This window comes from Suricata suricatta, chromosome 16 (assembly GCF_006229205.1).
Source record: "Suricata suricatta isolate VVHF042 chromosome 16, meerkat_22Aug2017_6uvM2_HiC, whole genome shotgun sequence".
NCBI classification, from domain to species: Eukaryota; Metazoa; Chordata; class Mammalia; order Carnivora; family Herpestidae; genus Suricata; species Suricata suricatta.
In genome coordinates this window covers 13,512,969-13,526,724 of record NC_043715.1, presented here as the reverse complement: position 1 = coordinate 13,526,724, position 13,756 = coordinate 13,512,969, and the positions used below count along the sequence as shown (strand labels likewise).

General features: G+C 40.0%; 1 protein-coding gene across 2 annotated transcripts in view; it reads right to left on the bottom strand.

Annotated features, from left to right (window-relative positions):
* IST1 (IST1 factor associated with ESCRT-III) overlaps positions 1 to 13,354 on the bottom strand; it is a 47,749-nt gene extending 34,395 nt beyond the window's left edge. The window contains exon 1 of one of the 2 annotated variants that reach the window (XM_029925173.1): positions 13,294 to 13,354. The gene's annotated coding sequence lies outside the window, so the exon portion shown is untranslated. The remainder of the gene's footprint in view (positions 1 to 13,293) is intronic. The other variant, XM_029925171.1, reaches the window with a different exon arrangement.
* Positions 13,355 to 13,756: the final 402 nt, after the last annotated feature.

The following is a 13,756-nucleotide window of genomic DNA, read 5'->3' as shown; positions in this document are numbered from 1 at the left end:
AACAAGTAAAGGCGGACTGCTCGAATTTAAAAAGCCTTGGACACACTGCAATCAAATGGAATGTGTGTGGATCTTGTTTAATGATTCAAACAAACCAACTATAAAAGACATTTTTGAGACAAGGAAATGAGTTTATGAACCAAGTATTACATGATACCAACCAAAGAACTGTTATTTTTTAAGCATGAAGATGGCATTGGGATTTTGTAAGAAAATGTCTTTTTTAAATCTTTTAAAAAATGAATATTTGCAAAAGGATAAAATGGCACAAAAATCTTGCTGATTGTTTATTTGGATGAGAGTTATTGTTTACAGTTATCTCTACCCTTAAGTATGTTTTCAAATGTTCATAGTGAATAAGTCAAAAGGTGAAAGCCACCCAACTGTACATGGTACAAAGACTGGATAAATAAAATGTGGCAGATACATGCTGTAGAATATTATGCAGCCTAAGAAGGAAGGAAATTCTGACATATCATTTACAACATTGATAAACCTTGAAGACATTATGGTACATGAAGTAAGTCAGTCACTAAAGGACATACTCCTTCCTACATAGTTCCATCTATATGAGGTACCTAAAGAGGTCAAATTCAGGGAGGGAGAAAGTAGAATAGAGACTACCAGGGGCTAGGGGAAGGGGAAAGTGGGGAATTATTGTTTAATAAGCACAAAGTTTCAGTTTGGAAAAACAAAAACGTTCTGGAGATGGATGGTGGTGATGGCTACACAATGTGAATGTACATAATGCCACCAAACTGTACAATTAAAATTCATTAAAATGCTAGGGGTGCCTGGGTGGCTCAGTCCATTAAGCGTCCGACTTTGACTCAGGTCACAATCTCATGATTCGGGAGTTTGAGCTCCACATCACAGCCTACTTCAAATTCTGTGTCTCCCTCTTTCTGCCTCCCCTCAACCCATACTCTGTTTCTCTCTCACTCTCTCAAAAATAAACATTAAAAAAATTTTAATGCCAACTTTTAGACTATGTACATTTTACCACAATAAACTGTTCGCAACAAAATTTTTTTTAATTTTTTGATGTTTGCTTATATTACACACACACACACACACACACACACACACACACAGCACAAGTGACAGAGGAGTGGAGATATGAAGACAGATTCCAAAGCAGGCTCCAGGCTCTGAGCTGTCAGCACAGAGCCCGATTCTGGGCTCGAATCGTGAACCATGAGATCATGAGAGACGGACTCTTAAGGAACTGAGCCACCCAGGTGCCCCCATAACAAAAATTTTTAAATCAATCTATGTCATGAAGGGGATTAAATAAATAGTATATATACTAATCATTTAATGTAAAATATGGAATCGTCTACCAAAAAACTGGCTCTAGATAATAAGAGACTAATGACGCAAAATAAGCAAATGAAATACATAAAACTCAATTGGATCCTGGTTATAAAAAAGAAAAGATACTGGGGGGACAACTTAGGAAATTCAAACATGTCTTGAATATTAGACATTATGAAATTATTGTTCATTTTCATAGGTGTAATAATTGAAGTTGAGCAGGAAAGCGCCCTTATTCTTAGATGTGTGTTGAACTATGTAACAGTGAAGGATCATGTTGTCTATAACTCACTTTCAAATTGTTCAGAAAACAAAAAGTGTGTGTGTTTATTCTATATCTCCACGGGAAGTGGTAGTTTTTCCCCCAGAAACTACCAGATTAAACCAAGTTCCCATGAATAAATATATTATGATTCTCTTCTGCATTTAGTTTCAAAGCAGAATAAAGAGAACTGAATTTAAAATCTTTTTTTCAGAGTAAAAATATGTTGTTTGTTTTACTAATTTGAGAGTACAGGTGTGGGGTTTAATGGAAAACTCCTCATGCCATTATTTTTTGGACTATAAAATTTAAAATTTTATTTTTTATTTTAAATTTAACATAGATAGGATAATAATATGCAAACTGTTCAGTAAACCTGTTTTTTATACTTAATATATCCTGCATATCATTTTTTTAAAGATTTTTAAAATATTTGTTTTTGAGAGAGACAGAGTATAAGAGGGGGAGGGGCAGAAAGAGAGGGAGACACAGAATCCAAAGCAGAATCCAGGCGATGAGCTGTCAGAACAGAGCCCAACACGGGGCTCAAACCCACGAACCGTGAGATCATGATCTGAGACAAAGTCGGACACTTAAAGATCTTATTTTTAAGTAATCTCTACAGAGGTGCCTGGGTAGCTCAGTCAGTTAAGCATCTGACTCTTGATTTCAGCTCAGGTCATGATCTCAGGGTCATAGGACCAAGCCCTGAATTGGGTTTCACACTGAGCATGAAGCCTGCTTGGGATTCTCTCTCTTCTTCCTCTCACTGACCCTCCCCCCTCAAAATAAGTAAATAAACATTTATGTTTTTAAAATTTTTTATGTCTTTTATTTATTTTTGAGAGACAAAGAGAGACAGCACGAGCAGGGGAGGGTCAGAGAGAGAGGGAGACACAGAATCCGAAGCAGGCTCCAGGCTCTGAGCTAGCTGTCAGCACAGAGCCCGATGCAGGGTTTGAACCCACGAACCGTGAGATCATGACCTGAGCCGAAGCCAGATGCTCAACCGACTGAGCCACCCAGGCACCCCAGTAAATAAACATTTAAAAAAACCAAAGTAATCTCTACACCCAGCATGGGACTGAAACTTAAGTGTTCCATACTCTATCAACTCAGCCAGCTAGGCGTGCCATCCTGCATATCTTTTCCTGTCAATACATACAGATCCATCTTTAACAATGGAAGCGGGTATACCATTATTTAGCCAATAATTCTCTTATTGATACTTAGGTTGATTCCAATAATGTTCTGTAACATGCTATAGTGAATATCACTCCAAATTTATACATGCATACTTTCAGACTTTTTTTCAGATTATTAAAGACAGACTCCCATAAGTGGTATTGCTAGGTCAAAGTCTATGCATATTTAAATTTTTGATTCCCATGCTATGGGTTGAACTGTGCCCCCCAACCCCAGATTCATATGTTGAATTACTAATCCCCAGTAACTCAGAATGTGACCTTATTTGAAGATTGGGTTTTTACAGAGGTAGTCAAGTTAAAATGAGGTCCTTAGAGAGGGCCCTACTCCAATAAGACTTGCATCCCCATTAAAAAATGAAATTTGGGGGCGCCTGGGTGGTTCAGTCAGTTAAGCGTCCCCCTTTGGCTCAGGTCATGATCTCACAGTTCGTGGGTTCAAGCCCCGCGTCAGGCTCTGTGCTGACAGCTAGCTCAGAGCGTGGAGCCTGCTTCAGATTCTGTGTCTCCCTCTCTCCCTGCCCCTCCACCACCCATGCTCTGTTTGTCTCACTAATAAATAAACGTAAAAAAATTTTTTTAAGGTGAAATTTGGAGACAGACACGCACACAGGGAGTACACTAAGTGAAGATGAAGACAGAAGCAAAGGATCTATAAATCAATAAACACCAAAGATTGCCAACAAACCACCAGGAGCTAGGAAGAAGCCTGGAACCAATTCTTTCTTACAGCCCTCAGAAGAAACTACCTCTATTAATACCTTGTTGTGGAACTTCTAGCCTCCAGAATCATGAGAAATTCCTGTTGGTTTAAGCCACCCAGTTTGTGGACTTGGTTAAAAGAGCCCTAGCAGGGGCACCTGGGTGGCTCAGTCGGTTAAGCATCCAACTTCAGCTCAGGGCATGATCTCACAATCCATGGGTTCGAGCCCCGTATTGTGCTATCAGCACAGAGCCTGGAACCTACTTCGGATTTTGTGACTCCCTCTCTCTCTGCCCCTCCCTGGCTCACTCTCTGTCTCTATCTCTATCTCTCAAAAGAAAAAAGAAAAGAAAAATAAAGCAGCCCTAGGAAACTAGTACAACCCCTTACCAGATGGCTCTCCCAGAAGGTTCTATTATTTTATCCTAGTAATATTATGTGAGAGTGCCCATTTCCTCAAACTCCCCAACTCTGGGCATTGTCAATCTTTCTAATCTTTTCGAAACAAAGAAATTATTTTAAATTGCATATCTTTGAACATTAGTAAGATTGACTAGCTTGTAAATAGTGTGCTCATTATAGTCTTTTGCCCATTTTCCTAATGGTGCAAATAAACTTTTAAAATAATTTTTTACAGTAATGGATAAACAGCAAACCACACACACACAGAGCTGAAAAAGATGTACAGTAAACACTAAGTCTCCTTCCTCTGCCCCTTTTAGTCCCTCACTCTAGAAATAGAATAATCATTGTTACCAGATTCTGGTGCCTTGTAGCAAGTTACTTAATTTCTCTGTGCCTCAGTTTCCTCATCTGTAAAATGGGAATAACATCATCTACGTAGAAAGTTGTTATGAGGATTAAATGTGCTAATTAGCATCAAAAACCTTTTAGAACAGATAATGTTTAATGCTTTCAAAATCCTTCCATTGACGTTATGTGCATGTAAAGCTATATAAATATATACACCTTCTTTTTACACATGTACTAGCATACTATACGTGCTATACTATAACTTGTACTGCAACATACATTAAGATATATATCTTGCAGATTGTTCCATATCAGTTTTCAATAATTCTCTTTCTTTTAAAGGACCATAACGTTTCAAAAGATATGGGTACTATAATTTTTAACACTATTCTATTGATGTGAGTTTAGGTAATTTCCAATGTTTTGCCTCTATAAACAATGATGCAGTGAATATATATTGGCCGGCATGGATTGTATTTATTGGGTAAATTCTCAGAAGCAGAAGTGGGTTAAAAGGTGGGTATATTTTTAACGTTAATAGATATTGCCAAATCACCCTTGAAAGAGGTAGTTTCAATTTACATTGCCACCAATGTATGAGAGTTTCTATTTCCCCATGCCCTCAGTAGCATAGTGTGTTTAGATAACTTTTGGAATAGTTATTATTGCAACTTTGTTCAAACCATGAAAGTAAAGAGGAGTGGAAAGTCTCATTGAGTCCATCCATGTCTGGCTAAAAGTGACATGATTCATTCAGAAAATTTGCTTCCTACCAGGCAGTTGCTTCCATTCAGCACCATTCATCCCCTGTGTTCTGTCCTAATTATTTAGATCTCAGAATGTATCAGTGTAAATTGTACCACACCAGCCAGTTATCTAAACATACCACTGTCCCTGACTGAACAGACCAGTAACATTTAGAAGCGAAACATAATCAAAACAACCAAACTGACTTGTTATTTTGCTTGAGAATCCTGTCTTACTATTAGGATAAAAGTTAACACATAACATTTCTTTGATTAACAAAGCAGTAACTCTTTTTCGTGTAAATGATTATAACTAGTGGCCATAAAGAAAACTTGATATAGTACTTGAATACAATAGAATAAGAGTCTATAACCATTCTGCAGGCCAACATTAGTCAAGGCTGCTTTTTTTGTGCAGTCTCTCCAACTAAGAATGGTTGTTACAGTACTAATGGGCTGTAAAAAAAAAAAAAAAAAGGAAAGACACATGTAAAAGAATCTATATGTGTCCACAAAGCCTAAAATATTTATTGACTGGCCTTTTACAGAAAAGGCTTGCTGACTGATGCAAAGTACTACATACTGTATAAGAGAGAAAGGAAAGATGATGGGCAGAGAGTAATTTGCCTTGTTTCTTTTTCTTTGTTAAAGCTTATTTATTTATTTTGAGAGAGAGAGAGAAGAGGAGCAGAGAGAGAGAGAGAGAGGATTGCAAGCTGGCTCCACACTGTCAGCACAGAGCCCAGTGAGGGGCTCCAGCCCACACACTGTGAGATCATGACCTGAGCCGATATCAAGAGTCAGATGCTGAACTAGGTGAACCACCCAGGCACCCCTTGTCTTTTCTCTTTTAGGTACTAACATTTAGGAAAGGGAAAGTCTCGGGGCGCCTGGGTGGCTCAGTCAGTTAAGCCTCCGGCTTCGGCTCAGGTCAGATCTCACGTTCGTGGGTTCGAGCCCTGCGTCGGGCTCTGTGCTGACAGCTAGCTCGGAGCCTGGAGCCTGCTTCTGGTTCTGTGTCTCCCTCTCTCTCTGACCCTCCCCCTCTCATACTCTGTCTCTCTCTGTATCAAAAATAAATAAAACATTAAAAAAAAATTTTTTTTTAAAGAAAAGGGAAAGTCTCAAAAATATAAAAAGGGAACCACTCTGGACATCTTCGTAGGGCCTATAGAAAAGTAAAGAGCATTTTTTTAGAGCATCTATGGAATGATTTTTTGTAGAATTAATATTAATTAGGGCAACATATAAATAGTAAGTATATCTATGATATTCTTCAGTTTACAAGTTACTTACAAGCACGTTACCTCAATTTGAGGCTCATGACATTCCTTTGAAGCAAATGTGGGTCAGAAGTGACTATAGGTTTTTACAGGAGAAAAGTGAAGCTCAAAGTTGTAGTGATTGATCCAAGGTCAACATGTGTAGGCACCAAGGTCAGATCTTGACCCAATTCTTGACACTAGACATTACATACTTCCATTATTCATAATGATTTGCATCCTGGTTTTACCTTCGATTGATGTATATTGACTTTATCAGCAAATGAAAAGAAAAATGCATTTAATCACAGTTAATAGTCTGATTTGGGTTCACATACAAGATCACAAGAGAGTTCTGAAGTCAGATTGTTCTCATGGCATTTATCATCATTGTAATCATCCTAGCAAATTTAAGTTTTCCTTAAATGACTCTAAAAGGATGAAAATATAACTCTAGGTTCTAAATATAAACTCAAAAGTTAAAACTATCTCCTTAAAATATGAGATTCTTATCAAGACTGGCATAAGGATAGACATACAGATAAGTGGTATAGAATTGAAAGTTGGAAATAAACCCAGACATTTATGGTTAATTGATACTCAACAAAAATAATAAGGCAATTCAATGGGGGAAAGAATAGACTTTTCAACAAAAAATTCTAGAAAAAATGGATAACCACATGCAAAAGAATAAAGTTGAATGCAAAAATTAATTCAAAATGGATCAAAAACTTAAATGTAAGAGCTGAAACTATAAACTCTTAGAAGAAAACATGGGTGTAAATCTTTATAACTGTGGACTGGGAGACGGTTTCTTAGATATGATAACTAAACCACAAGCAGTCAAAGAAAAATACACAAGTTGGACTTCATACATCAAAATCGTTGGTGCTTCAAAAGACACTATCAAGAAGGTAAAAAGACAGCTTGCTTACACAATGGCAAAACTTTTTTGCAAACCACACCTCTTATAAAGCTCTAGTATCCAGAATATTTAAAAACTACAACTCTTACAAAGCAACATTAAAAAACAAATAGGGGCACTGGGATGGCTTAGTCAGTAAAGTGTCCAATTTTGGCTAAGGTCATGATCTCATGGTCCATAAGTTTGAGACTTGTGTCAGATTCTGTGCTGAGAGCTCCAGATAGGAGCCTGGAGCCTGCTTCAGATTCGGTGTCTTCCGCTCTCTCTGCCCCTCCCCTGCTTATGCTCTCTTTCTCTCAAAAATAAAGATAAGAAATAAATATAATTTTTTTTAATGTTTATTCATTTTTTGAAAGACAGAGAGAAACAGAGCATGAGCAGGGGAGAAGCAGAGAGAGAGGGAGACACATCCTTCAAAGCAGGCTCCAGGCTCCGAGCTATCAGCACAGAGCCTGATGTGGGGCTTGAACCCACAAACTGAGAGATCATGACCTGAGCCAAAGTCAGATGCTTAACCAACTGAGCCACCCAGGTGCCCCTAAAAAATTAAAAAAACTTTTTTTTTAAATTTATGTTTTATTATTTTTGAGACAGGGAGAGACAGAGCATGAGAGGGGGAGGAACAGAGAGAGAGAAAGAGGGAGACACATGAATCCGAAGCAGGTTCCAGGCTCTGAGCTTTCAGCACAGAGCCTGACGCAGGGTTCAAACCCACAAACGTGAGATCATGACCTCAGCCGAAGTCGGAGGCTTAACTACTGAGCCACCCAGGTGCCCCTAAAAATTTTTTAAAATAAAAAATAAAAAGACAAATAACCCAATTTAAAAATGAGCAAAGGAGTTCTATAAGACATTCCCCAAATGGTCAACGATAAGCACATAAGAAGGTGTTCAGCATTGTTAGTCATCAGGAAAATGTAAGTCAAAACCACAATGAGATATCACTTCACATCTCCTATAATGGCTGTAGTGAAAAAGAAAAACAATAACAAATATAGTCTAGGATGTGGATAAATTGGAACCCTCCTACATTGTTAGTAGGAATATAAAATGATGAAGGCACTTTGGGAAACAATTCGCAGCTCCTAAAAAGTTAAACATAGAGTTACTATATGACCCAGCAGTTTCACTCCTAGGTATATATATATATACCTAAGAGAATTGAAAACATATGCTCACACAAAAATTATACACAAATGTTCACAGCAGCATTTTTCAAAATAGCCTGAAAGCAGAAACAACACAAATATCCATCAACTGACAAATGGAAATAAAATGTAGTATATCCATACACTGGCATATTTGGCCATAAAAAGGAATAAAGTATTGGGGTACCTGGCCGGCTTAGTTGGTAGAACATGTGACCCTTGATCTCTGGGTCATGAGTTAGACCCCATGTTGGGTATATAGGTTACTTAAGAAATTTAAAATTTTTATTTTATTATTTTTTTAATGTTTATTTTTGAGACACAGAGAGAGAGAGACAGAGCATGAGCAGGGGAGGGTTAGAGACAGAGGGAGACACAGAATTCGAAGACAGGCCTCAGGCTTTAGCTTAGCCGAAGTCGCATGCTCAACCGACAGAGCCACCCAGGTTCCCCAAGAAATTAAAAAAATTTAAATAGAAAAGGAATGAAGTGCTGACACATACAACATGGATGAAGCTTGAAAACATTCTGTTAAGTGAAAGGGACACAAAAGGCCCCATATTATACGATTCCATTTGTGTGAAATGTCCAGAATAGGCAAATCCATAGAGACGAAAGTAGATGAGTGGTTGCCAAGGGCTTTGGGGTAGGGGAGGAAGAGTGGGAATGACTACTAATGAGTATAGAGTTTCATTTTGGGGCAGTGAAAATGTTTTGGAATTAGATAATAGTGATGTTGCACAACCTTGTGAATGTACTAAAACCCAGTGAAATACATACTCTAAATGTGTGAAGTTCAGGGGCTCCTGCTTGGCTCAGTTGGCAGAGCAGACTTTTGATCTCAGGGTTCCAAGTTTGAGTCCCACGTTGGGTTGAGAGATTACTTAAAAATAAAATCTTGGGGTGCCTTGGTGGCTCAGTTGGTTAAGCCTCTGACTTCAGCTCAGGTCATGATCTCACGTTTGTGGGTTCGAGCCCCGTGTCAGGCTCTGTGCTGACAGCTCAGAGCCTGGAGCCTGCTTCGGGTTCTGTGTCTCCCTCTCTCTCTGACCCTCCCCTGCTGATGCTCTGTCTCTCTCTGTATCAAAAATAAATAAAACATAAATAAACTTCAGTGTGTGCAAGGGACATGGTATCGTCCATGAGGGCTTATTTAAAATAAATAAATAAAATAAAATAAAATAAAATAAAATCTTTACCCCCTCCAAAAAAAAAAAGGGGGTGAATTTCATGGTATGTGAATTATATCTTAATATATTTTTTCATCTTAATAAATTTTTAAATTAATTTTTAAATTGTCTTACCAATACTGTTCTAATGTAAAGCCCTAACAAGGTCATTGTAGAAGCCCATAGGGGTATCTGGGTGGCTCAGTTGGTTAAGCATCTGACTTCAGCTCAGGTGGTGATCTTGCAGTCCATGAGTTCGAGCCCCACATCAGGCTCTGTGCTGACATGACCGCTCAGACCCTGGAGCCTTCTTCCAATTCTTTGTCTCCCTCTCTCTCTGCCCCTCCCTTGTTTGCAATCTGTCTCTCAAAAATAAACAAACATTAAAAAAAACTTTAAAAAAAAGAAGCCCATAAATATAAAACAGATTAGGAAACTATTTCAAGGAAAAGTTTACAGGATTAAAGTGGAAAAAGAATAGCACAGCTCTGTGAGTTGATTGGAAAAGCAGAAATAAAAAATGAAGCTGAAAATCATTAATGAAAAAAGTCTTCTAGATCCACAAGTTTAGGTGAGAACAGAGGAAAAAGAAATGAATTCCTTACTTAGTGACTTTTCCCTTATTTGATTATAATCCTGAGTCACACTATGTCAGACACAGGAGAGTTATAAGAATAGCATTATTATGATCCTATTTTATTTGTAGCTTGATCAAGGCTTCAGAACAAGCTGCCCAGTTTCACACACTAACTTAATGATGAAGCCAAGAAATTTCACTGGAGCTTTCTCCTAATGTTTCACCTCCTTGTTGTTTTCATGTTGAAAATATCATCTATGTTGGGGCGCCTCGGTGGCTCAGTGGGTTAAGCTTCTGAGTTTTGATTTCAGCTCAGGTCATGATCTCACGTTCATGGGATCAAGCCCTGCATTGAGGGGCTGTCCGCACAGAGCCTGCTTGGGATTCTCTCTCTGCCCCTCTCCTGCTCTCTCTTGCTCTCATTCAAAATAAACAAATGTTTTTTAAGTTTATTTATTTATTTTGAGTGAGAGCAAGAGCGAATGAGAGAGAGAGAGAGAGAGAGAGAGGGAGAGAGTCAGGGAGGGGTGGAGAGAGAGGGACAGAGAAGGAAAATCACAAGCAGGCTCTGCACTCTCAGTGTGAGGCCCCATCTGGGGCACTGGAACTCACAACTGCAAGATCATGAGCTGAACCAAAGTCAGGTGCTTAACCAACTGAGCCACACAGGTGCCCCAATAAGCAAGTCTTAATAAACATTTTTTAAATAAGAAAATATCATCTATGTCAACTTTAAAGTGACATAATAAAACTATATTCACATCTCTCAGTCTCAACCGATCAGGAATTACTGTTAAGTATAAAAGCCAATGTTTATTCCAGCTTGCATTCTTTTTTTCGCCAAGTTTTCATTTAAATTCTAGTTAATGCACATATTAGTTTCAGGTGTAGAGTTTAGTGATTCAACACTTACATACAACATCTAGAGCTCATCAAAAGCACCCTTATTAATACCCATCACCTATTTAACTCATCCCCCCCACCCCTCTAGTAACCATCAATTTCTTCTCTATATAGTTAAGGGTCTATTTTACCTTGGGGCACCTGGGTGGCTCAGTCAGTTAAGAGTCTGACTTCAGGTCATGATCTCGCAGTCTGTGGGTTTGAGCCCAACGTTGGGCTCTGTGCTGACAGCTAGCTCAGAGCCTGGGGCCTGTCTTCAAATTCCGTGTGTGGGGCGCCTGAGTGGCTCAGTCGGTTAAGCCTCAGACGTCGGCTCAGGTCAGATCTCACGTTCGTGGGTTCAAGCCCCGCGTCAGGCTCTGTGCTGATAGCTAGCTCAGAGCCTGGAGCCTGCTTCTGGTTCTGTGTCTCCTTCTCTCTCTGACCCTCCCCCTCTCATGCTCTATCTCTCTCTGTATCAAACATAAATAAAACATTTAAAAAAAATTCTGTGTGTGTCTCTCTCTCTCTGACTCTCTCCTGCTCACGCTGTATCTCTCTCTCTCAAAAATAAATAAAAGATTGGAAAAAAAAAGAGCCTCCTCAAGTTCATTTGTTTTGTTCCTGAAATTCCACATGAGTGAAATCATATGGTATTTGTCTTTCTCTGACTTATTTCACTAAGCATAATACTCTCTACTTCCATGTCATTGCAAATGGCAAGGTTTCATTATTTTTATGGCTGAGTAATATTCCACTGTATATATATTCTATCTTCTATATCCATTCATCATTCAATGGACATCTGGTCTCTTTCCATAATGTGGCCATTGTTGATAATGTTATTATAAACACTGGGATGCATGTATTTCTTTAAATTAATATTTTTGTATCCTTTGGGTAAATACCTAGTAGTGCAATTTATTCCAGCTTGCATTCTTTTAAGTTTATTTATTTATTTTGAGAGAGAGAGAGAAAGAGAGAGAAGGAGGGGGAGAGAGAGAACCTCGAGCAGGTCCTATGCTGTCAGCTCAGAGCCCAATGCAGCGCTTGAACTCATGAACAGTGAGATCATGACCAGAGCCGAAATCAGGAGTCAGACACTTAACCAACCGAACCACCCAGTCATTCCTCCAGCTTGCATTCTGATATGAAACTGTCTAAAAACCTTCTAGTTAGATGAGAATATTCCATTTTCTGCCTACTTAAGAATTAAAATTTAAAATGAAATTAAAATGTTTCCTTAACTGAAATTAAAGAATAATTTCTACTTAAATATCCCAGCCACAATAAATGAACGAATGAAACTACTACACACTTGTACAAGATGAATTTCTTTCAATACAGCCATTCTCTTACATTAAACACAAAATGCAGACAACGATTATCATCTCATTGGAGATTTATGGGAAGAACATTTTGCAAGTGTCCCTTATGCAAATACCAGGACTTGTTGCTTTAAAAACATTAGCTCTGCTGCCTTCCTGGGGCCAGGAATCACAAGGACTACTTGCATAATGCTTTCATATCTTCGTTTTACTTAATCTTATGATTACAACAATCCTATGAGAATAGAGGTTAGAAATTATTACATTATTATCCCATTTTACATTTTAGGAAGCAGAGGTTCAGAATAGGGACTTGTCCAAAGCCACCAGGCTGGTCAGCACACAGCTGGGACTCAAGACTAGATCTTCTATTACCAGATCCCATCTTCTTTTCACCGCATTTCCTACTTCAAATAAGCTATGTCAGAGGCAGGCTTAGGCAGTCTACAAGAAGACAGAATAAGAGGAAGGAAACAAAGTAGTGAAGAAATAGGGATGATGACAAGGGAAGGTGTCTCACTAGGAAGTGAATCTAACCACTTTCTATTGCCTCAAATGCCCTTTAAGTGGTAACAGTTCCAAAGTTACTCTATTCTATATCCTATGCTATTCTATAACCAAGTCCCTAGGTCTACAACTACTGTTATTTTACTAGTTAAGAAGCATGCTGGAGACTTAAATGCCTAAAAGAAATCTCAAGATTTTTCTCCTCTGCGGTTTGGACAGCGGAACGCGGTCCCTCCTACAAAGCCCGTGGCCCCTAGGTCTGGGTACACGTTGAATGCCTAGAGGGACGAAGAAACCGTGGAAGAGTCGGGGAAACCAAGGGAAGAGGGTTTGGGTTGGGGGAGATACTAAGGTTGAGCTAAGCAGGGGGGGAGCCTGCGGTGGAGCTGTGGTTGGGGGATGTGGGTTTTGTGGCTGAACTCAAAGGTGAAGTAAGAAACCAGCGTCGGAGCTGACTGTCAGGGTGGAGTTCACAGGTCCAGGAAAGGTTAGGTTGCTGAGGGACTTACCGGGCTGAAGAAAGACCAAAGAGTGGGCGAGCCTGGGTGGTCTCCGCTGCAAGAGGATGGAGGTGAGGCCTCCCTCGAACGTCTGTGATTGGATGTCCCCTTAAGTCCCGCCTCCCCAGAACCCCTCCACTCAAGCCCCGCCCACGCCGCCGGGCGCGCGCCTGGCGAGCGGGGAGGGGGACCAAGCAGGAGAAGAGGGGGAGGGAGAGAGGAGAGGCTCGTGCACGCGCCCCACTCGCTGCGGGTGCGCGAGCAGCGCGCTCCCGCCTCCCGCGTCGCCATCTTTTCCCCCTCCGTCTGTCTGTCTGCTGTTGGCTTTGTCCGTCTGCAGCGCCGCCCCTCGGCTCCCCGCCACCGGCTCGGCCCGAAGCCGCCCTCCGTCTGCCGGGGCCCAGTCCCGGAAAGCCCCGGCCCGGCCGGCCCGAGCTGCGGCCCGGGGCCCATTGTCCGGCGGTCCGTCTGT